Source organism: Bidens hawaiensis, unplaced genomic scaffold (assembly GCF_021521415.1).
Source record: "Bidens hawaiensis isolate Kalapana, Puna unplaced genomic scaffold, B.hawaiensis_p1.1 tig00003698_1, whole genome shotgun sequence".
NCBI lineage: Eukaryota > Viridiplantae > Streptophyta > Magnoliopsida > Asterales > Asteraceae > Bidens > Bidens hawaiensis.
In genome coordinates this window covers 559856-574754 of record NW_027491212.1, presented here as the reverse complement: position 1 = coordinate 574754, position 14899 = coordinate 559856, and the positions used below count along the sequence as shown (strand labels likewise).

The following is a 14899-nucleotide window of genomic DNA, read 5'->3' as shown; positions in this document are numbered from 1 at the left end:
TCATATGAAAGCGTTTAAAAATGTATGTAAGCTTCTAAAAATCGTGTGTACAGTTAACTCTTTCTCTGAAATACGTGTGTTAGCAAATAAATGAACCGTCTGGAATGGACTTTAGGGGCTGATGGACCTCTTATATGCTGTAATTGTACTGAAGTGTCTAAAAATTGTGTTGAAGTTTAAAAATCGTATGAAAGCGTCTAAAAATCGTACGAAGTGTCTAAAAATTGTGCTTAAACTGTCTAAAAGTCGTATGAAAGCGTCCAAAAATGTATGTAAGTTTCTAAAAATCATGTGTACTGTTAACTCTTTCTCTTAAATACGCGTGTCAGCAAATAAGTGGACCATTTAAGCTTTAGGGGCTCACGGTCCACTTATATGCCGTAATTGTACTAAAGTGTCTAAAAATTGTGCTGAAGTAATTAAACAATCATGTGAAAGCGTCTAAAAATCATATGAAGTGTCTAAAAATTGTACTAAAGTGTCTAAAAATTGTGCTGAAGTGTCTTAACAATCGTATGAAAGCGTCTAAAAAATCATGTGTACTATTAACGCTTTCTTTGAAATATGTGTGTTAGCAAATAAGTGGACCGTCTTGGCTTTAGGGGCTAACGGACCACTTATTTGCTATAATTGTACTGAAGTGTCTAAAAATTGTGCTGAAGTGTCTAGAATTCGTATAAAATCATCTAAATAAGTGTCTAAAATCGTATGAAGTGTCTAAAAATCGCATGAAAGCGTCTAAAAATGTACGCAAGCTTCTAAAAATAATGTGTATTGTTAACGCTTTCTCTGAATTATGCGTGTTAACAAATAAGTGGACCGTTTGTGAGTCTGACTATCAAATAAAGCCCTTAAAGCCTGGATGTGTGCCAATCAACTTCTAAAGTTCTTAATATTTGTGAAGCCCCTAAGTTTGAAAGACTTCCTATGTATATTTTGGATTTTGGTCAATGGTTCATGGTAGGGATTTGTAACCGTAACCGAAGATCGAACCAGATTCGAGACCCAAACTAATTAAACCAGAAAGAATGATAAACCCGAACCCGATTGAAGAATGGTGGTTTGGTTATTGTGATTCGGTTGAATAAGCATATTCTTGTTAGTTGTACGTGATTTTTTTAATTGCTCCCATTAATTTACCATCAATATAGGCATAATTTTTTTTAATTATTTTTGTACTTTAAAGAAACGAAAAAAAGGTTGTTTTTATTAGTGCTATGTTGGCTTAATAAGCTTGTATGCATAAAAAATAATATAAACAAATTGTGTTTCCTTGTGACATAAAGTGACAATTTGTTACTAGATTTTTAAATTAAAATCATAAGCTTATATTAAACTGTGACAAGTTGGTAAAAATGCGAGAAGCAAGATTGTGGCAATTCACACAGTTTTTACATACATTTCTAGATTCAGGTTTGTACAGAGTCCGTTGTTGCGATTTTCCCATATCCGCCTGTCACCCAAACAGGTTGACTTTTAGCGGCACCCACCCACACCATTCCACAAATAAGGCCGATTGAGGGTGGAGTTAAGTTGGCACTGCAGTCGGCAAGATTTAACAGTGAATCTTCCGTCGTCTAGGCACCATCTCCATCGGTCTTCTCAGTCCTCTAGGATCATTCCGGGCAACACCTCCAAACAAGGCCAAAGTTCCTGTACTTCAACCGGAGTGGATGGTTCATTCATCCATGTTCACTTCCAACCTTCCATCAACGAGTCCCTGTCGGTTTTATCAATCCATAAGCCAATCCAAAACATCATATGCCTCCCATTCCCAACAACACCCTTGATCTGTTTGTTAAGATCACCTGCCGATTCAATAGATCATCATCTATTATTCGTGATATATTGTTCCATACACATCTTGTAAAGCTTTTGATGGTATCGAGTCAATACCACGATCGTTAAAATGTACACCAGTGACCGCTTGTCGCCAAAGCCAGTCCGGTTCCGTTTTGAACCGCCACCACCATTTAGCCAATAAGCCCAAATTCATATTCCTTAACGAACCCAGACCGACGCCTCCTTGTTTTTTCTCCGCCATCACCGGTTCCCAACTTACCCAATGAATTTTCCTTTTTTACATGTAAAAAACACATTTTTACATAATCTTTTTTTGAGCTTTTACATACAACACATGCAGAAGGCTTTTACATTAATAAAAAAAATTAATCAGTTAAAAAAAGGTAAAAAATAATATTTTTTTATTGGAATGTCTTCTACATGTAAGCAAAAACTCCAAAAAAGTAAATGGTAAAACTAATTTTTTACATGTGAAATCGAGTTTTATATTATTTTTTTACATGTAAAAGGCATGGTTCCCTAGTTTCCCACTATTTTTAAGTTCCCCATTGAACCCTCCCCAGTTTACACTTATAATTTTATATATGACAAAATATATATTATTTAGTTTATTTTTCATAATTTCGTGTAATTGTATATTTTATTATATAAATAAGAAATACTATATTTATATTTATACTAAATAAAGGTTGGTTTAAACTTGCAATACTAGTCAAAGTAAATATGTGAGGTTCAGGCACGAGCTCTTAAAGCTCGGCTTAATTTGAGCTTTTAGTGAGTTGATATCAAGTAATTCATGAGTGGCTCGACTCGTTTACATCCTTAGAACAACTGTATATAATAACAAAAACCTGCAACAATATATTGAAAAAGTGACTAGTGTTTCGTAATAGCAAACTGTATATAAGAACAAACCTACAACAATACATCCTCAGAACAAGTGTATACAAGAAGATTAGAGATATGTTATCTAGTGTTTCGGCACACCAGTGGCAACAGTAAAATGTATCGTAATGGCGAATATTACTCTACCTTCTATGCCCCAGCTGAAGAACTACCAAACTATTAAACTGTTTAAAAGTTCCGACCCGTTTACACAAGAACAGGTTGGGTTATGTTATATCACTAATAAGTTGAGCTTAAAAAAGATGAAACAACATAGATTCATACATAATTTGGATTAACAATCTTTCTAGTAGGAATCTATATATGTCTACTATCAATCATGAACAAAATCTCAATTAAGTTCATATTCTTTAAAAAAACGGTTCACTTTTAATATCAAACATGCCCATAATTACATATTAATCTCCCAAAGAAAAAAAATATCTACAGGTATGAGAAAGATGCATGCAGCATTCCATATCGCCTACTTACGTGTCTAAGACGTTGATGATAAGATCACTCATTGACAGCTAGCAACTAAGAAGAGAAGTCAAACCTTTGATGCCGTTATACGACATGAAGGCAAGATAATCATGTGTTGCCCATTAATATCAACGCTCCCTTAGGTGAGCGTTGAAATAACGCAATGAAACTTCTCAATTACAACAAGGTTCTAGCATCATTGACAGCTAGCAACTAAGAAGAGAAGTCAAACTTTGATGCCGTTATACGACATGAAGGCAAGATAATCATGTGTTGCCCATTAATATCAACGCTCCCTTAGGTGAGCGTTGAAATAACGCAATGAAACTTCTCAATTACAACAAGGTTCTAGCAAAGCATTTTAAACCTTTTTATATATAATTTCACTCTCAGACTCTACCACCATTATATTAACACACCATTAAACTGATTAAAATCTAAACGTGACTAGAATGCACCAAGAAACGATAATATATTAATGAAGATACGAATTTAAAAATCAATTAAAAGAGATTCAAGATTTATTACCTTAATCAGAAATAAGTGATTTGAACGTTGTCCACGTAGCTGTCGGTCGATTTGCCAAGTGGCCCATTTTTAGCAATTCATTCCATGCACCACTATCTTCCACCGCTAAAACCATGTCGACATCTTCAGCCAAAGCACACGCCTTCTATTTAAGGCATAGCTTCAATGTATCTGAATGTCCTCCTCTGAACTCTTTCTGTACACTTTCACCATGAGAAACTGGTTTCTAGCCGAGCCTGAGGTAAAATCGGTCAACGATTTTGCAGGGAGTTTCACAGATATATGGCAAGACATGAGGGTCACAATGGTGATTCCTCCACTAACGGCAGCACTTTACTTTATTATCTGTTCTATGCATATATTTCATAACATAATTCAGATAATTCAATGAATATCTAGAAATCCCATATAAATCACCACAAAAAGGTACTCTTATTTACAGTTAATGTTTTATGCTTGTGAAATATACGAACTTACATTCTTATCAGGTCTACAAACTCTCTATTGGATCTGTGTGTTCACTCACATGGCCATCGGACCGTCTCATTGTGCAAGTTCTTGATGACTCCATCTAAGGGTACACCCCCCACCCCCAACACACACACACAAAAAAAATTTCAAAAGACAAATGATCTATTTACTAAGTAAATCAGTAATTATGCATAAAGTGGATAGAGAGAGGAGTGAATGTGAAATATGAAACAAGGGACAACAGAAACGGATACAAAGCTGGTGCTCTTCGTGAAGGTTTAAAAAAGGATTATGTGACTGATTGCGAATTTGTAGTCATTTTTGATGCAGATTTCCAACCGGATGAAGACTTTCTTTGGAGAAGTGTACCATATCTTCTCGAAAATCCAGAACTGGCTTTGGTACAGGCAAGATGGAAATTTGGTAAAGCTTACTCATTTCTCTCATATTTAATTTTCAAATTATACCCAAAAATTTAGTTTTCAGATTATACTACATGTTTTGATTAATCATGAGTCTCTCGAGCCATTGAATGCTAGTCGAAACTGCATCAGTTGGTATCAGAGCTTTTGGTTCTCAAATGGCTCGACGTGGAGGTGAATACTTGTTTGATCGTAGAGTCGCCAACAGAGGCAACGACAAAAGTGTTTTTTATTCACGTGCTCGTGGAGAAGATTGACTACCTACTTACAGAGTCACCGACCGAGGCAGCAGTGGAGTTTGTTCCGACCCACGGGACCTTAAGAAGATCAAACGACTCCGACAACGAGTCCCCGATCTTGAAGAAATCGAACGGCTTCGAAAACGGGTCCGCGATCTCGAGTTACAACGGGAGATGTGCAAGGCGGAAACCGAGTCGAGCATCGTCGTCTGGGACGATGGTGATGACGGAGAGGAGCATCCGTTTTTCCGTCACCCACCTCGGTTCTTTGAATCGAGTTATGAGGACGAAGATGTGATTTCTTCTAATGGTGACTTTATCTATGATTCGCCACCCGCGTTTGATGACTATGGGGACAAGGAAGATGATATTAAGCGGGGTAAATTGTTTGTCGGGATTGATTTATTGTTTAGCTATGGTTGTGGTTTCATGGAGGAAATTAGGCGGGTAAATGTTAAATCGTTGGATCGGGAGATGACGGAATACACGAGAAAGTCTCCTAGCATGTTTTTTGATTTCTTGAAGGAGGATACTGTGGTTATTGGTGGTGATACGGTAGTCTCCAGTGGCGAGACGATGGCTAAGAATGGTGGTTCAGTGGACCGAGGAGATGAACAGATTGTGGAGTCACCTTTAATTAAGCCGTGGATCATGGGAGATTTGCAAGTTGAAACTCAGAATAAGGGATTGAGATATAAGTGGAATTCAAATTTTCAAATTGATAGAAAGATGGAGGTTGCTAATATTGTGGATATATATACTAGAAATAAGTTCACGTATTCATCATTTCTAAATATGGAGGTAAATCAAAATAATTATATAACTTCACATATTATGATGGGACCCAATGTAGAAAATACTTGCATGTGGTTGACGGGTTAAGGTACTTTACAACCTAGCACTAAATTGAATTTGGTTTAATAAACAAAATGAAGATGGTGGGTCAAAAGAAATTATGCCACATGTTACCGCCTACGTTGAGGAAGATATCGGGGGTTCTAGAAGCAAAACTCAACACATTAACCTTGGTTTTTTTCCACTTAATTTTTATGTGCCGACTGTTAAAGTAAACAAGAAACAGTCCAATGCTTCCTTCGACCAGGTGGTAAAAGTTTAGGGTTGGATGAGTTGAAACCTGAAGTTGAACCGTTTAGGTGGGTCGTGATAACACTGCATAAGTATCAGGTTGTCAATGATTTTTTCGACGTTCTCAAGACTCGAGGACAAGTCTTTTTCGAAGACGGGGAGAAGGTGGTGAAGAGACCCGGGACCCCAATAGATCCAGGTGGTACAGGTTCGGAACAGGGTGAGACAACCCCTGAAGTTAAGTTATTTAGACAGGTTGTGATGATAATAATAAATGGTAATCGGATTGATGTTCTGTTTGATCCGGGTGGGGTGGCTTTGTTTAGAAGACAAAACTCGAGGTCGAGTTTTTTCAAAGACGGGGAGTATGATTCAAATCTCTTTATTTGAATTTTGATATCTTTATTATTTTCATAGTTATCAAATGCGATAAGCGCTCGAAAGCATTGAGGCTGGGTCTAGCGCCCAGGCGATAAGCGCAAAAAAAGCGCCCGATTTAAAAAAAACGTGCATTAAAAATTTAACTTAAATAGAACATCTTATGAAGAACAAATACATTCATTCTTCAAAATAGTTTATAAAAACAACTAAAAACCAAAAACCAAAAACCAAAATCCAAAAAGTGCATAGTAAATAAAGAAATCCGAAATTAGGGAAATAAGAACAAAACTAACCTGTAATTTTTAATTTCTTGATGATTTTGTGTGATATAATATAACCCCTTAAATAGTGGAGTGTTAGGGGACTTATAGAGAATAAAAACAAATAATTAAAGAGAATTTATTACTAATGAGAGATTTGGGAGAATAAGACTGCGCAATAAATATCTGCTGCATGCTAGTCGCACTTAATGCGCCTGGCGCTTTAAATGCGCTTAAGCGCAAAAAGCGTGCGCTTTTAATAACTATGATTATTTTATTCTTTTTGCGCTTTTAATAACTATGATTATTTTATGTTATCTCGTTTCCTAGTTTATCTTTTACCATGTTTAGTATAAATAGGGATCCAAGGTTGTTTAGATTATTAGTTTTTGATTGAGTTTTAATATAAAGAACATTGTTCTTGGAACCTTCGGTTCTGTTTATCGTCTTTTGATTAATCATGAGGCTCTCGAGCCATTGAATGCTAGTCGAAACTGCATCACGTACATATGCTGGCTTGAACCTTTTCGTTACTCTTATAAAATTTGGAAATGATGAAATTCATCCTATGTTGTTGTGTTACTCTTATAAAATTTGGAAATGATGAAATTCATCCTATGTTGTTCTTTGTACGGAAGACTGAAGATAATAGCACACTTGGTGACCTTTTTCTTCTATTGTGTATGCATTCTTCTTTATAAGTACCCCTACTCAAACAGATTCTAAGAGATTCTTTTAAGAATGCAAATGATATTTTTATGACATTAGGAACGGCTGGTGTATGGCGTATAAAAGCAATTGAAGATGCTGGTGGCTGGAAAGACAGAACCACTGTGGAGGACATGGATCTTGCAGTTCGGGCCAGCCTCAAGGGGTGGAAATTTCTCTTTGTTGGAGACTTAGAGGTGAGTTGCAGTGTCGAATATTAAAATAAATAAATTCATCGAACTAATATTCTAATCTATAGGTCAAAAACGAACTCGCGAGTACCTTCAAAGCTTACCGATATCAACAGCGCAGTTGGTCATGTGGTCCCGCTAATCTATTCAGAAAAGAAATCATCATGTGTGAGGTATAACCGTATAGCTAATGCATGAGCATTTGTCTTTTTCCTAATAACATTTAAAAATGATTAAATGTGTCTGCAGAGAGTATCCCTTTATAAGAAGTTTCATGTGCTGTACGCATTCTTGTTTGTCCGGAAGATAATAGCACACTGGGTGACCTTTTTCTTCTATTGTGTGGTGATCCCGATAAGCATCATGGTCCCAGAAGTGAAACTTCCAAAACCAGTAGCCATATACATCCCGGCAACAATCACCATTCTGAACTCGGCATGCAGCGTAAGGTCATTGCATCTTATTGTCCCGTGGATCCTGTTTGAAAACGTGATGTCGTTTCACCGATCTAAGGCAGCAATCATAGGACTCCTTGGCGCCAACAGGGTCAACGAGTGGGTGGTGACTGAGAAGCTTGGGAATTCAACAAAACCACAAAGCAGCAGGCCAACTACTACTACTAGTAGTAGTAGAACAACTCGGTCACGTATTGGAGAAAGGTAATAATTAAGTCGCTATGAACAGACCTCAAAAACTATGTATGTATGTATGTATGTATGTATGAATGTATGTATGCATGCAACCATAAACGGTGGAATCAACATTGAAAGCCTCCATCATATCATTGCCACATATCGGTGAAACACCAGCAAAGCAAAAGATTCATTTTGATTTGTGAGAAACAAGGCGTTGAAGGTGTGCCTCCTTAAATAGAAGGAGAGGAAGAAGATAGGTATTGGTGACATGCCTCTAGCGGTGCAATGAGAAAGGATTGATACATTCACATGTTCGGATTGGTTTTGCCTCGGTTCGGTTTCAGTTTTGGTTTTGATTAAACTTGGTTATCTGTTTAAGAAACTTTGATTGAAACTTTTTTACATTTTTTGGTTTCGTTAGCCATCAAGCTTTTTGATGAGTCAACTTTTAGCTATATTTACGGAACAATAAACAAACCGAAAGCTTGATGTTATTAATAATTTTGAGAGAAGAATGTTAAATGCATTCTAAACACCTCACTTATTCGTGATCATAACTTAAACACTTCAATATAGTGTGTGCTTTTTAACTATATCTAAACACCAAACATGACCCAATGTGACCTAAAACCCAATTACACTAAGCCTGAAAGACCCAGCCCGAATAAGCATTGAACCCGAACCCAAACTTAGGCGATTGGGACGATGATTGGGTTGAATTCTCCATATTCGAGTTAACCAAAATAACCAGAGAAATTTGTTGTTGGAAATAATGACAGTTAATAAGTTGTTTCAATGACAGTTTCCCAATATGTGTATGATCGTATTTTCTATTTATGCTATATATGTGGTGAAGGTTATTTTAATGTATTTTTAATCATGTGATAAAGCTAAGATCACTTTTAAAGTTAATACTATAGAATAATTGAACTTAAAGGAAATCAAATTACCAATACAGAGGATTTATTCGTTGATGCAAAATCAGTTACTACGGTTTATCTAATGTGTATTTTTACAACTTTATGCATTAATAAGTGTTGTGCATGATTCGGTCCGGTTATTAGTCTCGGCCAAATTAACCAATTGATTTTCAATTAATCGGTTTGACTCTCTTGGTTATTTTTTTAGTTTTCGGTTTGGTTTGATTTAATTCAGTTAAGCAAAATCATATTAGCGCTATAATTTTTATTATAAATGCATGATATAAAGATATAAATATATGAAATAGAAATATAAATTACCGAAAAGAATGGTACGAAGTGGCCGTGGAACTATCTCATGGTAAATTGTTATTAGTTTTGATATTTGCTTAATTGTTTGATTGATTATTATTAGTTTTGATATTTGCTTAATTGTTTGATTGATTATTATTGTTATTACATTTGAACGGTTGAATACTTACATTTAGGAGATCTGGACATTTGATTTGATTGAGTTGTTTATCATTAATACACAATGTTTTGTTTAATCTCGTGCTTTAGTTAAAAGTAGATGAATTTGATATATTTAATTTTGAAGTTTTACTAAAAAAAAAGTGCATAATAGTCATTTTATAATAAAATTTTAATTAGATAATTCAAAACTGGTAAATTTGATATTTTATGAAGGGGAGATATATGTAATTTACATTTATGGGTTGGGTATATTTGTAATTAATAAAGTTAGTAAGAGGATACGTGTAATTCCTAGTTTTGATGTCGATTAGAGAAATACTAGCCAAGGATGGGTCTAAGACAAGCCGCGGAGAGGGGGGGGGGGGGGTCATCAGTCATCACCCATCTCGAGCTCAGCAATGTAAGTTTTAGTTTTTTAGGGAAAACAATATGCATTTGGCCCTCAACAACTTTCGAGCTTGGCTACATCTACAGTAATATTGACATATTCATTGATGTTAGGATTTTATAAGTTTATCAATATGGTGAGAATAGATGTAAACTTGTAAGCTTTTTCATTGAAGTTTGGTGACCAGGATCGATAAACACAATAACGAAGTTTTAGATCATAAACTCAATCTTTGTAATTCTCATTAGCTCGAAAATTACAATCCTTAACCTCTCTTAATGATATAACCCACAAGCTCGGGTATATATACTAGTTTAAACATGAAAACCTAATTAGACTAGAATACAAACTCCTTATCATACTCAAATACTAATTAGTAAAAACATATTTAAATAATAATTAATAAATAAATTCCTTTTTGTCCAAGTCATTTGCTCGACTTGTTCAGCAAGTAATTTATTCCATGTAAATCAAGTTACGTGCTCAACTTGATAAACAAGACACGAACTCATCATAGGCTCGATGAGTCGGCCAAACCCGCCTCATTGACTCAAGGACGGAAATTAAGTCCAACAATCACCCCTCTAATTTCTGACTCGAAAGTTGGTGGATCTTTAACTCCAAGCATATCTCTTTTGCTTAGATTCTCTACTCCAAGTAGTTTTTCCCTTTCTTTAACTCCGAATGTCTCGACATAACTCACTGGTTCACCATCTTGAGTTAAAAGTAATTTTGGGTCATCAAAAATGACTTCTCTTCCTCGATCGAAACAAACCTTTCTATCCAACATAAAATCATTAATTATCTTTGGAGAAATGGTGGTTCGAGTCAACCGTCTCATGGTCGATGGACCCGGATCAGTTTGCATACCAGACAAATAAAGAACCGGACCTTTAGCTTGGACTGCAACATTCTTTGCAATCTTACTCGGGCTACTCTGAATCAAATTTACTCGGTTTTTAGGATTCTTATCAACCCGGTCCCACCTTCTTTTCTCATATAAAATTACATCTCGAGAAACATGCATTTGGTTCTTAACCGAGTCATGCTTCCAGTATGCCTTTTTACCGGGTTCGGTACCGAGATTAACCATAGGGGTACTTCGGTCATCAAACTTTTTAACCGAAGTAATTGATAGCAAACACATCGATGTTTCAACCTGAATCGGCGTTTCAACCCGAAGCCTAACCCTGTACAACCGATTTCTTGATCTAATCGACTTCATAATCACCTTTCTCGATTTGTCAAGAACTAGAACTTGATCATCCTCCATAATCACTTTGCACCCATGCTTGGTTGCTTATCCCAAACTCAAAATATTGCTCGTTAAGTTCGGACTAAAGTACACGTTTGAGATAATTCTCTCAACATCATCATCACAAATAATTGTAATGGAACCCTTTCCTTTGATGTCGACACACGAACTATCACCAAAACGAACTTGCCCAACAACAGTTTCATCTAATTCAGAAAAGTAAGATTTCATACCCGTCATATGATTGCTCGCCCCGTTATCGAGGTACCAAAAACCATCCTCTACCGGTTCCGACTCGTACCGCTTAGGATGCACGCTTTCTTCATTCAACATGACTTCTTTATTGATACTTATTTTCATCAAAACTTCCTTTGTTGTTGGTTCGTTTGCTTTGGTTAAGTTTACTTCGGCTCGTTTTCCTCTTCTTTCCGGGCATGCCGAAGCGAAGTGACCCATCTCGTCACAACGAAAACATTGAACCCCTGAATAATCCATTTTCTTCCACGAATTACCTTCTTTGTTTCGGACACCTTTTGAGTTATCATGGGATTGCTCAGATTCTGCTTTGCCCTTCCCTTTAAACTTTCCAGTCTTATCCCTATTGAACAGTAACTTCCCATTATTCTCGGGTTCGTCATCAACACTGTTCACACGATCTTCAAAAGCTTTAAGACGCCCAACTATTTCTTCAAACTTGAGTGTCTTGAGATCTACCATCTGCTCGATAGAAGCTACAATATTTATGAATCTTTTAGGCATGCCAGTTAAAAACTCTCACCAATCTTGTTTCATCTATGGCGGAACCAGGTGCTGCAAATTTAGTTGCTAAACCGGATAATCTCCCAGAATAATCGTCTATAGACTCGGAATCCTTCATCTTCGTTCCTTCGAATTCAGTTATAAGGGTATTTAGACGTGCTTCTATAACCCTCTCCGCTCCGACATATCGGGCTTTTATGGCATTCCAAATCTCTTTAGCCGACTCGTATTGGGCTACTTGCATGATTTGATCTTCCGGTATGGATTGAAAGAAAAGAGCGATGGCGGCACCATTCTTCTTCTCGTCCGTACTTCCCGGCTCAATTACATCCCATATTCCGTGGTACTGGAACACCGCTTTGATCCGGACAGCCCACATGGTGTAATTCGTTTTGGTTAGCATCGGACATTGCAAAGAAATAGTGGTTTGATTACTAGGGTTAGGTTGTCTTGTCATGGTTCGTCTCCGACTATAGGTTTGCAAGATTCTTGAATCGATCTTGAAAACGAAGTAACTGTTGCTTTCCGCTGATCTTGAAAAACAAATAAACACCCTGGTCCTTCTTGCTCTGCTGCTTGTGATAATGAATTAATTGTGGTTTGATACAATAATAAACTTATATAAAATAAGTCTTCCACTACCACCGCCAAATCGCCAGTTAATCCAAGACTCACAAACAAGTCCCAAATAAACCCTTTCTTGACTTTTCTTAACACAACCAATCAGGATAAGGATTCTGAATTAATTCGTAAAGTAGGCACTCCAGACTCTTGAGTCACTTCTACTTGAGAATATCAACTAACCCACTTTGTTAATTGCACCTGGGATCTTCACGAAAAAAAACAAGAAAAAACTCTCGATGGATGTTCTTTTAAAAACAGAAACAAGAACTCGTGTTTTGTAAACCGAGCTCTGATACCAATTGAAGTTTGGTGACCAGGATCGATAAACACAATAACGAAGTTTTAGATCATAAACTCGATCTTTGTAATTCTCATTAGCTCGAAAATTACAATCCTTAAACTCTCTTAATGATATAACCCACAGGCTCGGGTATATATACTAGTTTAAACATGAAAACCTAATTAGACTAGAATACAAACTCCTTATCATACTCAAATACTAATTAGTAAAAACATATTTAAATAATAATTAATAAATAAATTCCTTGTTGTTCAAGTCATTTGCTCGACTTGTTCACCAGGTAATTTATTCCATGTAAATCAAGTTACGTGCTCAACTTGATAAACAAAACACGAACTCATCATAGGCTCGATGAGTCGGTCAAACACGTCTCATTGACTCGAGGACGGAAATTAAGTCCAACATCCATAATGTGTGAATAGACATTAACTCAAACATTAAAATATTTATAATATAACCCATGAACTTAAATATTCAAAATATAAAAATAATTGAAAAATGCGCCCATCTCGAGCGTAATTTTTAGGGAAAACAATATGCATTAGGCCCTCAACAACTTTCGAGCTTGGCTACATCTACAATAATTTAATTTTGACGTATTGATTAATGTTAGGATTTTATAAGTTTATCAATATAGTGAGAATATATGCAAACCTGTAAGCTTTTCCATAAAGTGTTAATAGACATGAACTCAAACATTAAAATATTTATAATCACCCATCTCGAGCTCAGCAATGTAATTTTTAGTTTTTTAGGGAAAACAATATGCATTAGGCCCTCAAATACTTTCGCGCTTGGCTACATCTACAGTAAATTTGACGTATTGATTGATGTTAGGGATAAAAATATAAATTAAAAAAAATAAAAATAATTGGTCCTATTACTATAGAAAGTTTGTTTTTGTATTATTTATTAATAGTTGGTGGTGTAAGTTTGATGTGCTAAATATGTAAGTTTGTTTTTGTACGTTGGGGTATAGTAGTTGCTAGTTCTCTTGTTGATATAACTTCGACCGTGGAGCAACTGTTATTTTTCATAACTTTAGCAACTTGTCCCATCTTTTTAAATGTCACACTTCCTCAATACTTAAGCCTGGCATCTTCCAATACTACAACATATAAATATACTCTCAGTTGATATCATGTTTACGTGTATTTTTCACATCTTTTGGAGATCAAAATAAAGAGTGAAAGCAAGAGAAGGGATTTTAAGCTTCATCAACAATCATTATATTCTTATCGTAGGTGATCACCACCTCATTTAGCGAGACGATTTAGAAGGTGATACCTTATTTAGTGACAAGTATTAGTTGTACACCAGTGATCTCTACTGTGTTAGAGAGACACTTTAGTGAAGCAATTGTTGATTGAAAAAATAAGGAGAGTACATATAGTGGATGAGTTATGATTAAAGAACCAATAAAGACGTAGAGTGAACTAGTTAACATCCACTTCACGTTCTATAAATCTGGTTTTACCTTCTCTTCAATGGATTCTTTATTTCTTGCAAATATACACAAATTCAAGTGTTTTTCCATATTAAAGTAAAATTCTAGAATATTTTTCACACCCCAACTTAGGGTCTAGGTGTAACACCCGTTAGTTGGTATTTGTTTTAAAAATATATCAGAGTTGTAGGTTTTAGCGGAAGTTTTTTAAAACAAAATATTCATTTATAAAGCATGTTTGTACATATGTTCTTCTCAATGGATCGCAAACTCTGAATAAAATATTATTATATTGAAAACTCGGGTTTAAACACCAGTTTGATAATTCAAATACTTGTCTTTATAAAACATAATTCTTTATAATATATTTTGAAATAAAATATCAAAGCCACCATATAGCATTTAATGACTATATCTTCAATCTTCTATCATGTCTTGCTTGTATATTCTAACCTTTCGGTTTTCCTGTAAAATGGGTTGGAAAATACGTCAGCACACAGCTGGTGAATGGCGTTGACTCTGCTGTAAAACATTTTCAATACCTTTGTGAAATCAACAATAATACATTTGTGACTACTCATTAGGCACCCAACTCAATTGGGATAAAATTACCTTAACTACATCAACAATTAAAACATA

The 14899-nt window shown here is 35.7% G+C and overlaps 1 pseudogene; it reads left to right on the top strand.

The window, feature by feature from the left end:
* The first annotated feature begins 3901 nt into the window (after positions 1–3901).
* On the top strand, positions 3902–4649 carry LOC143624182 (glucomannan 4-beta-mannosyltransferase 1 pseudogene; annotated as a pseudogene).
* Positions 4650–14899: the final 10250 nt, after the last annotated feature.